The sequence below is a fragment of the Pinus tabuliformis genome, chromosome 4_2 (genome assembly GCF_031772625.1).
Source record: "Pinus tabuliformis cultivar Carrire ecotype Pingquan chromosome 4_2, CPIR1, whole genome shotgun sequence".
Taxonomy (NCBI): Eukaryota; Viridiplantae; Streptophyta; class Pinopsida; order Pinales; family Pinaceae; genus Pinus; species Pinus tabuliformis.
In genome coordinates this window covers 534,613,693-534,627,737 of record NC_142304.1, presented here as the reverse complement: position 1 = coordinate 534,627,737, position 14,045 = coordinate 534,613,693, and positions in this window count along the sequence as shown.

Below are 14,045 nucleotides of genomic sequence, written 5' to 3'. Positions count from 1 at the left end.
TACCCCAATTGGTATTTGTCTTTCCCACCCATCTAGCTAATGGGTTTTGGCTACTCAAGTTAGGTGTGATCCTTACCATTCATGGTAAGTGGCATCCCGATCACGCTAGAGATGTAGGTGTTCTACCACTGAATATTAAGGGTCAAGTTAGGAATATCAACAAATTATAGGATAGGCATGATCCTTACCATTTATGGTAAGTGGTATCCCTCCTATTATCACCAAGCAGTGGGTTATGCGTGATCCTTACCTCATAAGATAAGTGGCATCCCTCCTATTGTCTATAAGTTTCTCGAGTTGTAGCATTCGCTCCCCGCTGTTAGAGATTCTCAGGTTGTACCATTGGCTCCCCACTAGCATAGATTCTTGGGTTGTAGCATTGGCTCCCCACTAGTAGAGGTTCCTGGGTTGTAGCATTGGATCCCTACTAATAGATATTCTCTGGTAGCAAAATTGGCTTCCTGCTGGCAGTTATTCTAGTGGTAGGAGTGGATAGAGGGTGCTAGCTGAAGCTTTGAAGCACATTTTATGACATTTTAATTAAAGGAAGAATTTCAAAGGGTTTTCCCCCTTGTAGGGTTTTTCTCTAGTCGTTGACCAAATCATTGTCTCTTGTTGATGTGTTGATTGTCTCCTATTTTCATTGCAAAAATTGTTTTATCTTCAATTATTGTTGATGATTGGAAATATTAATTATTGTTTAAATATTGCTAATTGGATAATTAAATTGGGATAAAGTAATTGAAATAGCATAAAACGGTGGTAAAATTAACATGTTATCATACCTAAGGTGAAGGACAAGCCTAAAGTAGACAAGAGTTGATAAATCATCTTTGGAAAAGTTGAAGGAGCCTATATAATCAAGTCAAGATGTCTACCTCTTACTTCAAGGAAAATGAGAAGTTGGGTGACTCATCTAACTTTGTTGTTGGGAAGATCAAGTTGGAAATATTAGATAATGACAATGATGTATGGAAATACATACAAGGAAAATTACCTGAGCCTCCAGAGAATGCTTTCGTTTCTTTTGAGAACAAGTACAAGAAGGTAAGTTAAAAGAAAAGAAAATTATAGTTGATGGTTTACAAGATCACTTAATTGCATATGTTGGAAATTTGAAAAATTCAAAGGATATGTATGATAAGCTAGTTGGCATGTATAAATTCAATAATTTTAATGAGATCATCTCAAATATATGAATATTAATAAAGGATAAATTGTACAATCCTACATCATTAGGATATCTCGTCTTAGAGATCAATTATAGAGAATTAGGGAAACTATATCTAACAGATAGTTGGTGGTAGTAACCCTAGAGGTATCCCTCCTATTTGAGAAACCTTCATTACTATTATAAGTAATAACAATGTTTTCCCATCATTTGATGAGCTCATTGGAAAACTCACTCAAGAATAATCTAGGATGATTTCAAGAGGAAGAATTCAGAAACATGGAGAAGAAGAGCCCATTGCATTTGTTACTCAAGACAAGAAGAAAAAGGGAAGAGGTAGACCATATGGTTCAAATAGGCCCTCTCCCAAGTCAAAGGAATTTAGTATAAGATCAAAGGATATTGAATGTTACAATTGTCACAAACATGGTCACTATTCCTAAGACTATCCAAGAAACAAGGATGCTTCAAGATACGACCAAAGATAAAACAACAACAAGTGTAATGATGGAAGAAGAAGTGATTATGGAAGGAGTGATGACATAAGAAAGAGTTATTGTAGAACAATGCAAGATGATAGAAGAGGGAGAGACAATCGAAGAAGAAGATATACTTTGGATGATCATGATGAAATTCCTCATCCTCAAAATAAGTCAAGAAACTCTAGGTATGAAAGTAACATAGTTACTAGTAAATCTAAATATATTCTTATTTCATCCCTTTCTAGTTCCTCTCCTCTGGATTCATATAATAGTTGGTTGGTAGATAGTGGGGCTTCTAGACACCTCTCCAGGTATAAAGAAGACCTCTCAAATCTGGTTGAGATGGAGACAAGTTTAAATATTATTCTTGGGGATAACAGTTCATATCAAGTGAAGGGGTTTGGCACTATTAAAATTGATTTGGACTATGGAGAATCTGTTATTCTTCATGAAGTGATGTATGCTTCGGATCTAAATAAAAACTTATATATGTTTCTTCCTTTGAAGAAAATGGAATGAGAGTGGCCTTCATCAATATAAAGTTCCTCTCTTGGTAGAAGGAATCTTGAATGAGAAATGAATTTACATTGGTATCTAGAGTTGAAGGACTCTATAGAGTCAATGGAAAAGCTCTTCTAGCAATGGTCCATGACACTAACCATCAAAGTGATTTTTGGCACCGAAATCAAGATAATTCAAAGGGACCACTCCCCTTTAGCAAGATCAAGACCGATGATAATCCTTGACAAAATAAAGTGGTTGTGAGAGAAAATATTTGGAAGGATGCTATGGTTGAAGAATCGATTATGAAGAAATATGTATGGGATGTTGTTTTGAGACCTCAAGGAAAGCCTAATGCATGGCTATACAACATGAAGCGTGAATCACATGGAACCATTGAAAATTACAAGGAAGAAGTATGTGTTGAACAACCTCATGGATTTGAAGTACAAGACAAGAAGACTCAAATTTTCATATTGAAGAAAGAATTATGTGGTTTGAAGCAAGATCGAGCCTAGTATGTTCAAACTGATAGTTACCTGATGAAGCTTGGCTTCACAAGAAGTGTCAATATGAACCTCTACTTCAAATTGGTCCAAGGTATGAATTTGATTTTGGTTTTATATCTTAATGATATATTGATCCGAATTTAAACAGGAACGCAACAAATTACAGAGATAACCATAAACACAAAGATGCAGCGGAAATAATACTTCATTTCATTAATGTAAAATACTGAGATATGCTTACAAACAGAAAATGGAAATAAATAGCTAGGGTGATGGTAACTTATCTCTGAGAAGATATGTGGTGGCTACATGCCTTTGAACTATGTTACAATGAGGCTCGAAGGCATATTTATTGTTGAGAAACAATGTAAAACCCTTCACATCCCAAAACCTAACCCTAGAAGATGAAACACCAAATTGTGGGCCCCGTTTGGGTAAATTGGTACATCAATTTCCCGGGGTCGTAACTTTGGCATACGATCTCTATTTGACGTGTACAATAGCTAGTTAGAAAGATCTATCTAAGCACTACAACTTTGGGAAGGGAAACATCGGTCCATGGACCCATGTTTCCCCCAGATTTCCAAAAAAACATCGTTTAGCGCCTCAAAACGGCTCCGGAAGTTCAGGACTAGAAAAACTGCTTAAATAGTAAACTGTGCTACAATTTAGGAAACTGAAAAAATGAAAGAGACAGTTGTGGGGGTCCAAATGGGACAGGTGGGTGGCCACCAACATCCACCTAGATCATTCCTCACCCCTAAGGAAGCAATGGTCCCCATTGCGTTGAGTTCCTCCATCTGCTAAACTTGGTCCCTGGTGAGCTGTTCTGCAATCTCAGATGTGTCTAGTAATGGTGGGAAGCATGGTCGAGGGTCGTACATATTGAACACTTGGTGCAGGCGAAGGAATGGAGGAATGCTATGCTCCAAAGCATTATTTCCCACAGCCTTAGTAATGGTGTAAGAACCATGTCGGCGTGGTCGGAGCTTCTGATGGGCTCTTGTAAGACTTTCTTTCTACATATGCAACCAGAATTTGTTGCCCACCTGAAGCTTGTGTGGGACCCCTGTGGGTGAGGAGAAGTTTTTCCTATTTTCTGTCATGACCATATTCCTTTGCTACTACTACTGCGTGGAGGAACCCTTCACGGGGGTCATGGATGTGGTGACGATCTTCCCCTTAAATTCAGTGAGAATCAGACAGAAAATTAATTTCCTAGTCTAGGAGATGAGCTTGCTGTCTTTCTTAGTAGATATCAAAGAGGTGGCTGTAGGTGGGGCTACCTCTGGTATCCTGTATAATGAATTATCCAAAGAAATAATGACAGCTCGAGGCCTTGACTCATACACAGCATGTCGCCTCCACAAGTATGGTTGGCCTAATAGTACATCACAAACATCCAGAGGTGTGACATCACACAATACCTCGTTTGTGAAGGGCTTGATGCTGTAGGGAAGGCAACACTGCTAACGGAATTTGAGATCTCGTCCTTCATGAAGCCACCCGATACTATACCGTTGCAGGTGTGGTGTAGTCGGTAGGCCTAACCGCTTCACGACCTCTACTGAAATGTGGTTCTTTTGGCTGCCACTATCGACAATGAATTGTAGCGGCGAACCCTTCACCCACATCTGTGAGTGGAAAAGATGCTCCCCCTCCTCTGGATCTTCAAGCTTATTTTTTTGGATCTTGGCAATGGCAACAATGGCGCTAGGATCCGCATCAATGATCTGCTTCCCTTTGCTATTCCCCTTGTTGAGTTTTGGCTCAAGGTCAGAAAATGCATATGATTCAGAAGCCTTCAACTCAGCCACCAACGACTGCTTGGTCTGACACTCACTTGTGTTATGAGTGGGACTCTTGTGGAACTCACACCACTTTCCTGTGTCCTTCAGCTTCGTGGTGTTGTTCTTTTCTTGTGGCTTCAACGAGTTGTCTTGGGTCACCCCCCCCCTTGGCTTTGTCCTTTGGGCTTCGGATTTTTAGATCCAAAGTCCCGCTTCTTCTGTTTGAACGTTTGCTCAATTTTGACAATGTATCGATATGCCATGCCGAGCGAGGAGATGTTCAGGAGCTCCATCTCTTCCTGGATGTATCTGTGTAGGCAGCCGCCATATTTGAGTACTAGATGCAGCTCAGAATCTTTGATACCCAACTGTGTGCGAAGGGTATGAAAAAAGTTGGTGAACTCTAGCACATCTTGGTCCCTTCCCTACCACAGTGTGGTCCATTTGATGTATTTGTCCTCATAGCTTTTGACAGGGTAGTACTGCTCCTTGATGGCATCCCGGAATGAATTCCAAGTGGGTGCGGTTGAAAATAGTGAGCTAGTACTTTCATTCTTCTGCTCGCAGTAGGTTTCCCACCAGTCCTTGACGTGGGGGGCTACTTTGAGAAGAGCGAAAACAATCTTTTCCCGACTCGAAAATTCATGAACAGAAAAATACCCATTTAGCATATTTAACCATTTATCTACAGCATATGCGTCTATTTGACCCTCTAAGATGGGTATTTCAAAATTAACTTGTACCTTAAACGGTGCGGCGTTTCCAGAGTAGCTGTTGGAAGCCAATGCGTCGCCTCTGGGTAGCCGCTGAAGAATCTGGGCAAAGTTTTCCATCATCGCGTTCCGTTGTCGCTCGAGGGCTTCTTTGAGAAAGATTTTGATAGGATCTCCTACCCCCTCATCTTTCTTCTCATCTACCATGGGAGGCCATCGGGATTTGTGAGGTTAGTCTTGCAAAGGTTCAACCAGTTCAAGCCCTAACTCCTTATATCTCGACCTCGTTGGGGACATGAAAAACAAAGAAAAAGCAGACCGCTCTGATACCACTGATCCGGATTTAAACAAGAACGCAACAAATTACAGAGATAACCATAAACACAAAGATGCAACGGAAATAATACTTCATTTCATTAATGTAAAATACTGAGATATGCTTACAAACAGAAAATGGAAATAAACAGCCAGGGCGATGGTAGCTTATCTCTGAGAAGAGATGTGGTGGCTACATGCCTCTAAATTGTGTTAAAATGAGGCTCAAAGGCCTATTTATTGTTTAGAAACAATGTAAAACCCTCCACATCCCAAAACCTAACCCTAGAAAATGAAACGCCAAATTGTGGGCCCTGTTTGGGTAAATTGGTACATCAATTTCCCGGGGTCGTAACTTTGGCATACGATCTTCGTTTGACGCGTACAATAGCTCATTAGAAAGAACTATTCGAGCACTACAACGTTGGGAATAGAAACATTAGTCCATGGACCCTTGTTGGCCCCAGATTTCCCAAAAAACATCGTTTTGCGCCTCAAAATGGCTCCGGAAGTTTAGGACCTGAAAAACTGCTTAAATAGTAAACTGTGCTACAATTTAGGAAACTGAAAAACTGAAAGAGACAGTTGTGGGGGTCCAAATGGGATAGGTGGGTGGCCACCAACATCCACCTAGATCATATATTCTTGACAATCAGTGAGCCTCTGATGATTAAGCATAAGAAGGAGTTGGCCTCTGAGTTTGAGATGAAAGATATTGGTCTGAAATACACTTCCATAGATATGAGATTGCATGGATACATTGATGATGATTGGGATGGAAACATTAGTAACATTAAGAGGACATATGGGTGTTTATTGGGACCTACAATGATATCATGGATAAGAAAGATACATAAATTTTTTACTTTAAGCATGGCCAAGGCAGGATGCATTGTTAGGTTGGAAGAGTTGTTTGAGTATGTACTAGATACGATGGTGATATATTGTGACAACAAGAAAGGAATGTGATTAGCAGTGAATCCTATATCTGAGCACATTGAGATCATATATCATTACATACGTGATATGGTTCAAAAAGGAGTTTTGTGACCATTTCATACTTCGACTGATGAGCAAATTGCAGACATATAGCAGCATGGATTAATGGATGTGACCCTCCTAGGTAAGGGTCCAAGTTGATAGAGGACACTAAGTTATGTTATTCCCCCCTGTTTGAGCCCCCAGTTTGAGGAATTGAACCATAGAGCTCTTGGAGTTGAGGGACCTCTTGATTGGAAAAAGTATACCCGAGTTGGCATCTGTCTTTCCCACTCATATAGCCAATGGGTGCTAGTTTCTTAAGTTAGGCGCGATCCTTACCATTTATAGTAAGTGGCGTCCCGCCCAAGCTATAGATGTAGGTTTTCTACCACTGACTCTTAAGGATCAAGTTGGGAAGATCAATAGATAATAGGATATGCATGATCCTTACCATTTATGGTAAGTGGTATCCCTCCTATTATTGCTTGGTAGTGGGATATGCATGATCCTTACCTCATAAGGTAAGTGGCATCCCTCCTATTGTATGTAGGTTTCACGAGTTGCAGCATTGGCTCCCTGCTAGTAGAGATTCTTTAGTTGTAGCATTGGCTCCCCACTAGAAGAGATTCTTGATTCATATCATTGGCACCCCACTGGAAGAGATTCTCGAGTCATAGAATTGGCTCCCCGCTGACAGAGATTCCCAGGTAGAAACAATGGCTTCCCGCTAGTATTTATTTTGGACGGTAGCAATGGCTTCCCGATGGATACAGAGGGTAGTAGTTGAAGCTACCTTGTGATTCTTCTTCTTTATATTTGATAATGATTCAGCAAATAGAGTCGAGCATAGATGAGACATGATTTGATGACAAGATATTTGGTATGATCACATGATGCAACTAGAATTTCTTCCTAGCTAAGAGGGAGTGTTAATTTGGCAGCTCAGTGAAAAATTACAATCAGTGTACTAGATTCCTCATTCCAAGAGGACCAAAATTGACCTTTGAAACACTAGATTTGGATAAGGGAAATTATATTTTTGAAGTAAAGCCCACAATCGCACATTTGTTCAAGTTGGCCTAGAGGACAAAATGTTCATCCTCCAATGCTTATAAATACAAGCCAAGTGACCCTCATTTGGACATCACCATCAAGCATTTTCTTCTTCTCTCTTATTTGGTTTGGTTCGTATAGGTCTGAATTTGGTTTGCGGATATTGTTTTTTATACATCTAAAATTGCAGGTTCTAAAGCTCACACGTGTATTAGGGTTTTGGTTTGTAGTCGTAGGGTTGTCATAGGAATTTTTCAGTTGTGGCCGCACTCATGCAAGCCTATATGTGCGGCTAGAACGCTCCATCCACGTGCATGAACACTTTCTCCCTACAACCGAGACTTATGGTTTATGGTGACAATTGACCATAGATTTGAACAGTTGACTGCAGGCTTGAATGTTACTTTGACCAATATTATTGTTGGGATCATATCTTGGATATTGTTTGGTTTATTTTGATGGATATTTTTGTATTGACTCATCGTACTCTTTGTTGAACATTTTATGAAAAACTAATAGAAGAATAATTTCAAATGGTTTTTCCCCTTATGGGGATTTTCCCTAGTCGTTGACCAAATCATTGTCTCTTGTTGATGTTGTAATTATCTCTTATTGTGATTGAATTTATTGTTCTATCTTCAATTATTTTTTATGACTAGAAATATTAATTATTGTTGAAAGATTGCTAAGTGGAGAATTGAATTGGGTTAAACTAATTGAAACAACATAGAACAATGGTAAAATTAACATAATGTAATTTTAATTCTTCCAAACCCTAATTTCCTTTGAATCCTTCTTATCTTGAATCACAATAGGATTGATCCACTTGGATACATAAACTGGAAAAATAAGACCAGCAACTAACATCTTATCAATTTCCTTCTTTACTTTATCCTTAACTGTAAGATTTAATTTGTAGGGTTGATGTTTAATTGGTCTTGCATCCAACTTCAAACCAATCTTAATTTCCCCCATATCTCCCTTGATTCCTTTAAGCTATGAAATTGATGCATGAAACAAATTTTTATATTCTTTCAGTAAATCAAAAAATTCTTTTGTAGTTTGTTCGTCCCAATAATCACCAATGGAAGCTAACTTAGGCTTTTCCTCAGTTCCAATGTTATGTTTCCACAGCTACAAAGGCTTCAAATACAAAGCATATTTTACAAGTTCATATTTTATGTTTATCTCTCCTTCAAACTCCTTGAAATATAGATACCTCAATTCCTCCAAATCATCCTCATCGGGATCCTGATTAATCTTGCTACAAGCAACAACTTCAAGAGACCCAAATTCATATAAGTGCTCAAAAATCCCTTGATCATTAAATTCCTCAATAGGCTTTCCTATTGGAAACAATACTCTTTTATTGCTTTGAAGGCTCCTACAATCTTTTCATCCTCATCTGAAAAGGAAAATTCATTGAAAAACTAAGCTACCAATAGTTCCCATTCAATTTTATATCTCTTCATTTCCTCTTTTAGATACTAGGTCTATAAAAATGTCCCCAATGTGTGGATAAACTGATGTACCCGCATTTCTACAAGAATTCTCGCTTCAATCCACTTAACACTACAAGTCTAGATATTCTTTTTTAGACTAGTATATCCTTCATATACAAGAATTTTAGATGAATATTTCTTTGGAGCAACAAACCAACATAAAAAAGTAAACATGAAAAACTCCTAGTATTGAATATGAGTACGAGGATCTACCCACCACCTTGTTGGTGTTTCTTGGAGGGAAATATACAACAAAGGGAATTTTTGTGCTTCTTTAATATTTGAATCAATTTAATTAATGAAATTTATAATAGAACCTATACTGTTAAAAGTAGGAAATATCATACCTCAGTACCAATCCAGAAAGCACGATGAATAGTTTCATAATTTCTAGAGTGAAACTCATGATTTTCTTGCTACCAATCATCCAGCGCAATCTTTGAACCAGATTTTGTACTTTGAATGCTTCTCCAGCTAATAGAACCATCTTCTATATGGTTTATATATTCTTCCCTTTTTCCTGTAGTAAGTTGGTATAATTGATCTAAAATGTTGGGTTCTTCTTTGTCATCTACAAGTTTTGTAAACCTTAGACCTTGGTAAGGGTCTAGTGGTTGTATGACTCGAAGTCCATCTACCTCAAAATTCATTGTTTCCCTTTTAAGATCAATAACAACATATTTCTCAAATGCCCAATCTATCCCCAACAAAGTTGGATACGGATCTTTATCCCCCATGATATCTATAACTTTGAAATAAGCATATAATTTTACCATTGCAATATTAGTGTCAACATCCTCAAGGCATCCAATTGGAAGAATATAATATTTATTAGCCATATGTGGTTGAATCTGAGAAAACATTAACTTTGGTTTCCCCAATGCCTCCCAAGTCTTTCTCGGTAGGATATTGACATCGAAACCCAAATCTAGCATGGGATTGTTGATCTGAAATACCGCAATTTGAGCATCAACAAAAAAATCTCTTATTGTTCTCATCTTATTCCGGTGAACATGCATAGAGTGTCATTCAAGCAGGTTTGCATAAATCAACCTGTCCGAGAGCTCCTCATTCTTAACAATTTCCTTGAGCTTCTTGTGCAGCTGGCCAGATAGTTATTCATAATTCATAATCTACAAAAATAATTTAACCCATTCCATAACAGGTTGATATGTTTCGTGAGAACACCTAGGAATCCACATTCGTATATGTTCATGTTTTTTCACATGATGACTATAAGATGAAGTCAATTGTCTAAAAATTTCAATTGCATCCCTATATCATTCTTTCTGTTGATTGGAATCATAGGACTTCTTAGGTGATGCAAGTTTCATTATAGTTGTTTGTTCAGGTATGTACATATCCTCTCCAATCCTTTTTCCTCCTATAGTGATTATATTAATATTAAACATCGAAGTTGGTTTAGCCCCCTAGGTTCTGCGTTGATTAGATTTTCTCCTCCTTATCGATTACGCTCTTCCCACCGAGTGATCAATTCAGGACAGTCTTATGTTGTGTGTGTATTTACTATACATTGAGAACACCAGGGCCTTATAAGTAATGTATAGTCATTTCCAACATTTCCTTCTTGATCACAGTTGTAAAAATGAACCGGGCCTCTTCCTCTAGTTCTTCCCACCCTAGAATTTCCTCCTTGTCATCCTCGAGGAGCTTCATTAACTCTGAATGCAATGCTATCAAGGCGATCAGCTAGAGAACCTAAAGCTATGCACTGATCTATATTATGATTTGGGGATCCGCAAAATTCACAAAAGATATTATTCAGGACATTTGAATATTTCTACAAAATAGGGAAAAGACGAGGTGGATGACCATAAGTACGGAATATCTCAAAATAATTAGTTGTAGATGTATTTGTTTGGTTGGGGAAATCATGAAATTGAGTATGCCCTTGATATAAAGAATTTGTGTTGACTTGCACAACTCCATCGGTAGGAAAAGGTGGAGCCGGTCCCATAGGCATAGAGGATGGTCCCAAACTTCTCAACCTTGGACATTTTGTAGCAATATTCCCCTCAACATGGAAATTGGTACACCATACCTGAGGATGTAAAGGTTGCACTACATGCATATATTTAAGCCTTTTTGTCAAATCAATGATCTAATGTTGTAGTCCAACAAGGGAAAACTCACTAGTAGTACACCTCCCTTGTTCTCATGAGGATACCTTGCCATAACTTCAATATTTGTAGCTTGATCAAGTGCATCTTGCAGCGTATCAATCTTTTGTTATGTTAATGGGATTCTAGTTAATGGAAACAAATCTTTAATGAACCAATCTCTCTAGTGATTAAGATCAATTGGATAACTTAATTTTCCAATGGTGTCCTTGAATCGTTGCATGCATTCCCATGCAGTTTCTCCTTCACATTGTTTAATATCCGATAATTCAGATAGTATCTATTGATTTGTCTATGGAAGTTTAAAATATTGAATAAATTATCATCACACTTCATCAAGAGTAGGGTTCTGATGTAAATTAGACCATTTAATAAACCACCTGAGAAACCTCTCCCTCAAAGTAGTTTAGAGCTCAATGAGCTTAGTGGCATCTGGTGTTTCTCTAGACCTCCATATGGAATCACACAAATACTAATGTTGTTCAACATCCTCATTCCCTCGTCCTAAAAATTTAGGGTATCAAGTGAAATAGCCTACTACATTACCGGCCATTGCAGACTGACCAGGAGAAATCAAGATAAATCCTTGTGAATAAGCTTATGAATATCCTGAGGAGTTTGATTGAGAACTACCACCAAAACTGCTAGAAGTACCAGTTGTATTTGCATTGTGGACCTTTTTAATTTTTAAAGTATTTACTAACTTCAAAATCAAACAAGCAAGATTCTAATAGAGTACCAAGGGGAGGTTAGACAAGGAACTAAATGTATTGTTATCCAATAAGATATTACTTACAGGGGATACATCATCTTCATAAAACAATCGCCTCATCACCAAAATGCATCTTCTCATCAGGAGGGGTATTCTGATTCATTAGCTCAATTGAAGGTCTTGATTCTTCTGGCATCTTTACTTCTTCTAACTCATGGGGATCTCCACTACTTCCCTCCATGTTTTTGATGACACTACTTCGAACACCTCCTATTTGGCTAAAATTCAAAACACTAATTTGGCCTATATTCCACAATGTCAAACTACTCAATCCTTCTATCCAAAACTTTGGACTATTCAACACCTCTCATATTTGGTGTAACTCTCTCTATTGTCTTCTTATTTCACACAAGGTATTTTCCCACCACTCATCAACTATCTTAACCCTTCTGTTCACTCTTAGATATCAAGCCCTCCGCGAGTCATCTGCATCCATCGCAACAAGTTTTCATCTTTCACAACCTGGTAACATCTCTCCCCTAATCCCTACCACAGTACCTAGATTTTAAGCCGCCACATTATTTTCTTGAAATGGAAATATTTTTTCTTCTACAATCAAAATTTTAACCCACGAAGAGATTTCCTTCAACAATCTCCTCCGCAACTTATAATTGAATACTACTTCCACTTTAGAAAAATATTGATGATATTCTGCAGTAAATTCAATAATAGAGCTTTCCAAAGTTGCTTGTACCTAAAAGTCAACAACCCTGGTCAATGTAGTATCTAACCTATGCAACTTAGCTATATTAGTAGTAGTCAAAGTTCTACGAAGTTTGAGAAGGTTTCCAACCTCGAATTTTATCTGCACCCAATACAACCAATTATAGAGTTATTTATGAAACTTACACGAAAATATTTTGTATTGATCGCAAGCAGGTCCTATATACAGAATGTTGGGAACAGGTCCCCTGGGGTCAATTTTGGGGTTAAAAACCCAAGTTTTGGGGCAGAAGGCCCAAATTTTGTATAAATAAATGTAAAGTCTTCAAATTTTTTGGTCGCGGAGCGCGAAGATATCAAGAGTCAAAAAGGGTTTCCGCCCTTAGTCTATATAGGTTGTGTTGGCTTGATGAGATCTGCCCTTGGTCTGCGGACCATGGGATTGTATAAAAAGGAGGTATTAGAGGAGTCTAAGTCAATTCAGTGAATTTGAGTTAGTGATGACTCTGTAAGGGATCTAAGAGCAAGAGTCTTAGCATAGGAAGAAGGCTTTGCAGCTGAGTGCGCAGAGGCCTAGGGTAGAAATCCGCAGCTGGGTGCACAGACCCCTACAGTTGTGTGCATAGGCGAGTCAAAGTCTGTACTAAACGTCTGGATCATTAATAAAGAAGACTATTCTGAAATTGATGTGTATTTTACTTCTGTCAATTGCATGTAATATGTTATGTTAAGCACCAGGTTTATGTTTTATGATAAATTGATGCACGAATCTATATGTTTTCCTCTGTTATATGAGCGCAAGTAGGGATATATGTTTACGCAAAGATAATCTAAATTGCATGATAAAATTGGTGAACACTTAACATAATTCGGAGAACTATACAACAAAGTAGTTACATAGGCATGTAAGTGTCGAGATCGCTTGTTAGGGTTACGCGAAGGACGATCGCATACCTTTGCGGAGGTTCTGAAAGACTAATAGAGAAGTACATCGATAAGCCCTAAAGGCTTATCGATCTGCGTGAAGGTAGGGTTAAGGTATAAAACCGACATCACAACCATCTCAGGGTGCAGAAACTTGGTTCCTGCATCCCCCCATGCTACTTCAGGTGAGACTTCAGTCCGCACTCTGTGGATTGATGCCGAAAGGGCCAGTAGGGTAGGGATTTACTTGGCTTACTAATGCCGAACCTAGGTCAGGGCCCATCAAGCCAACAAATGGTTCTGTTTCCGAGACCGGGATCTACATAACAAGATGTGTGATGTCGCATCATTGGAATCCAACTAAGAAGGAGATTGAAGACTTTTTGGATAGAAATATCCACGAATCCGTGGCACAAGAAAACAAGAATCTGTGATTGACAAAGGAACGGTGGTTGGACAGATATTTGTACATAGAAATTCATGAAATATTCTTCTATTCTTTCTCGGTTGAATTATACAAGTGGATCA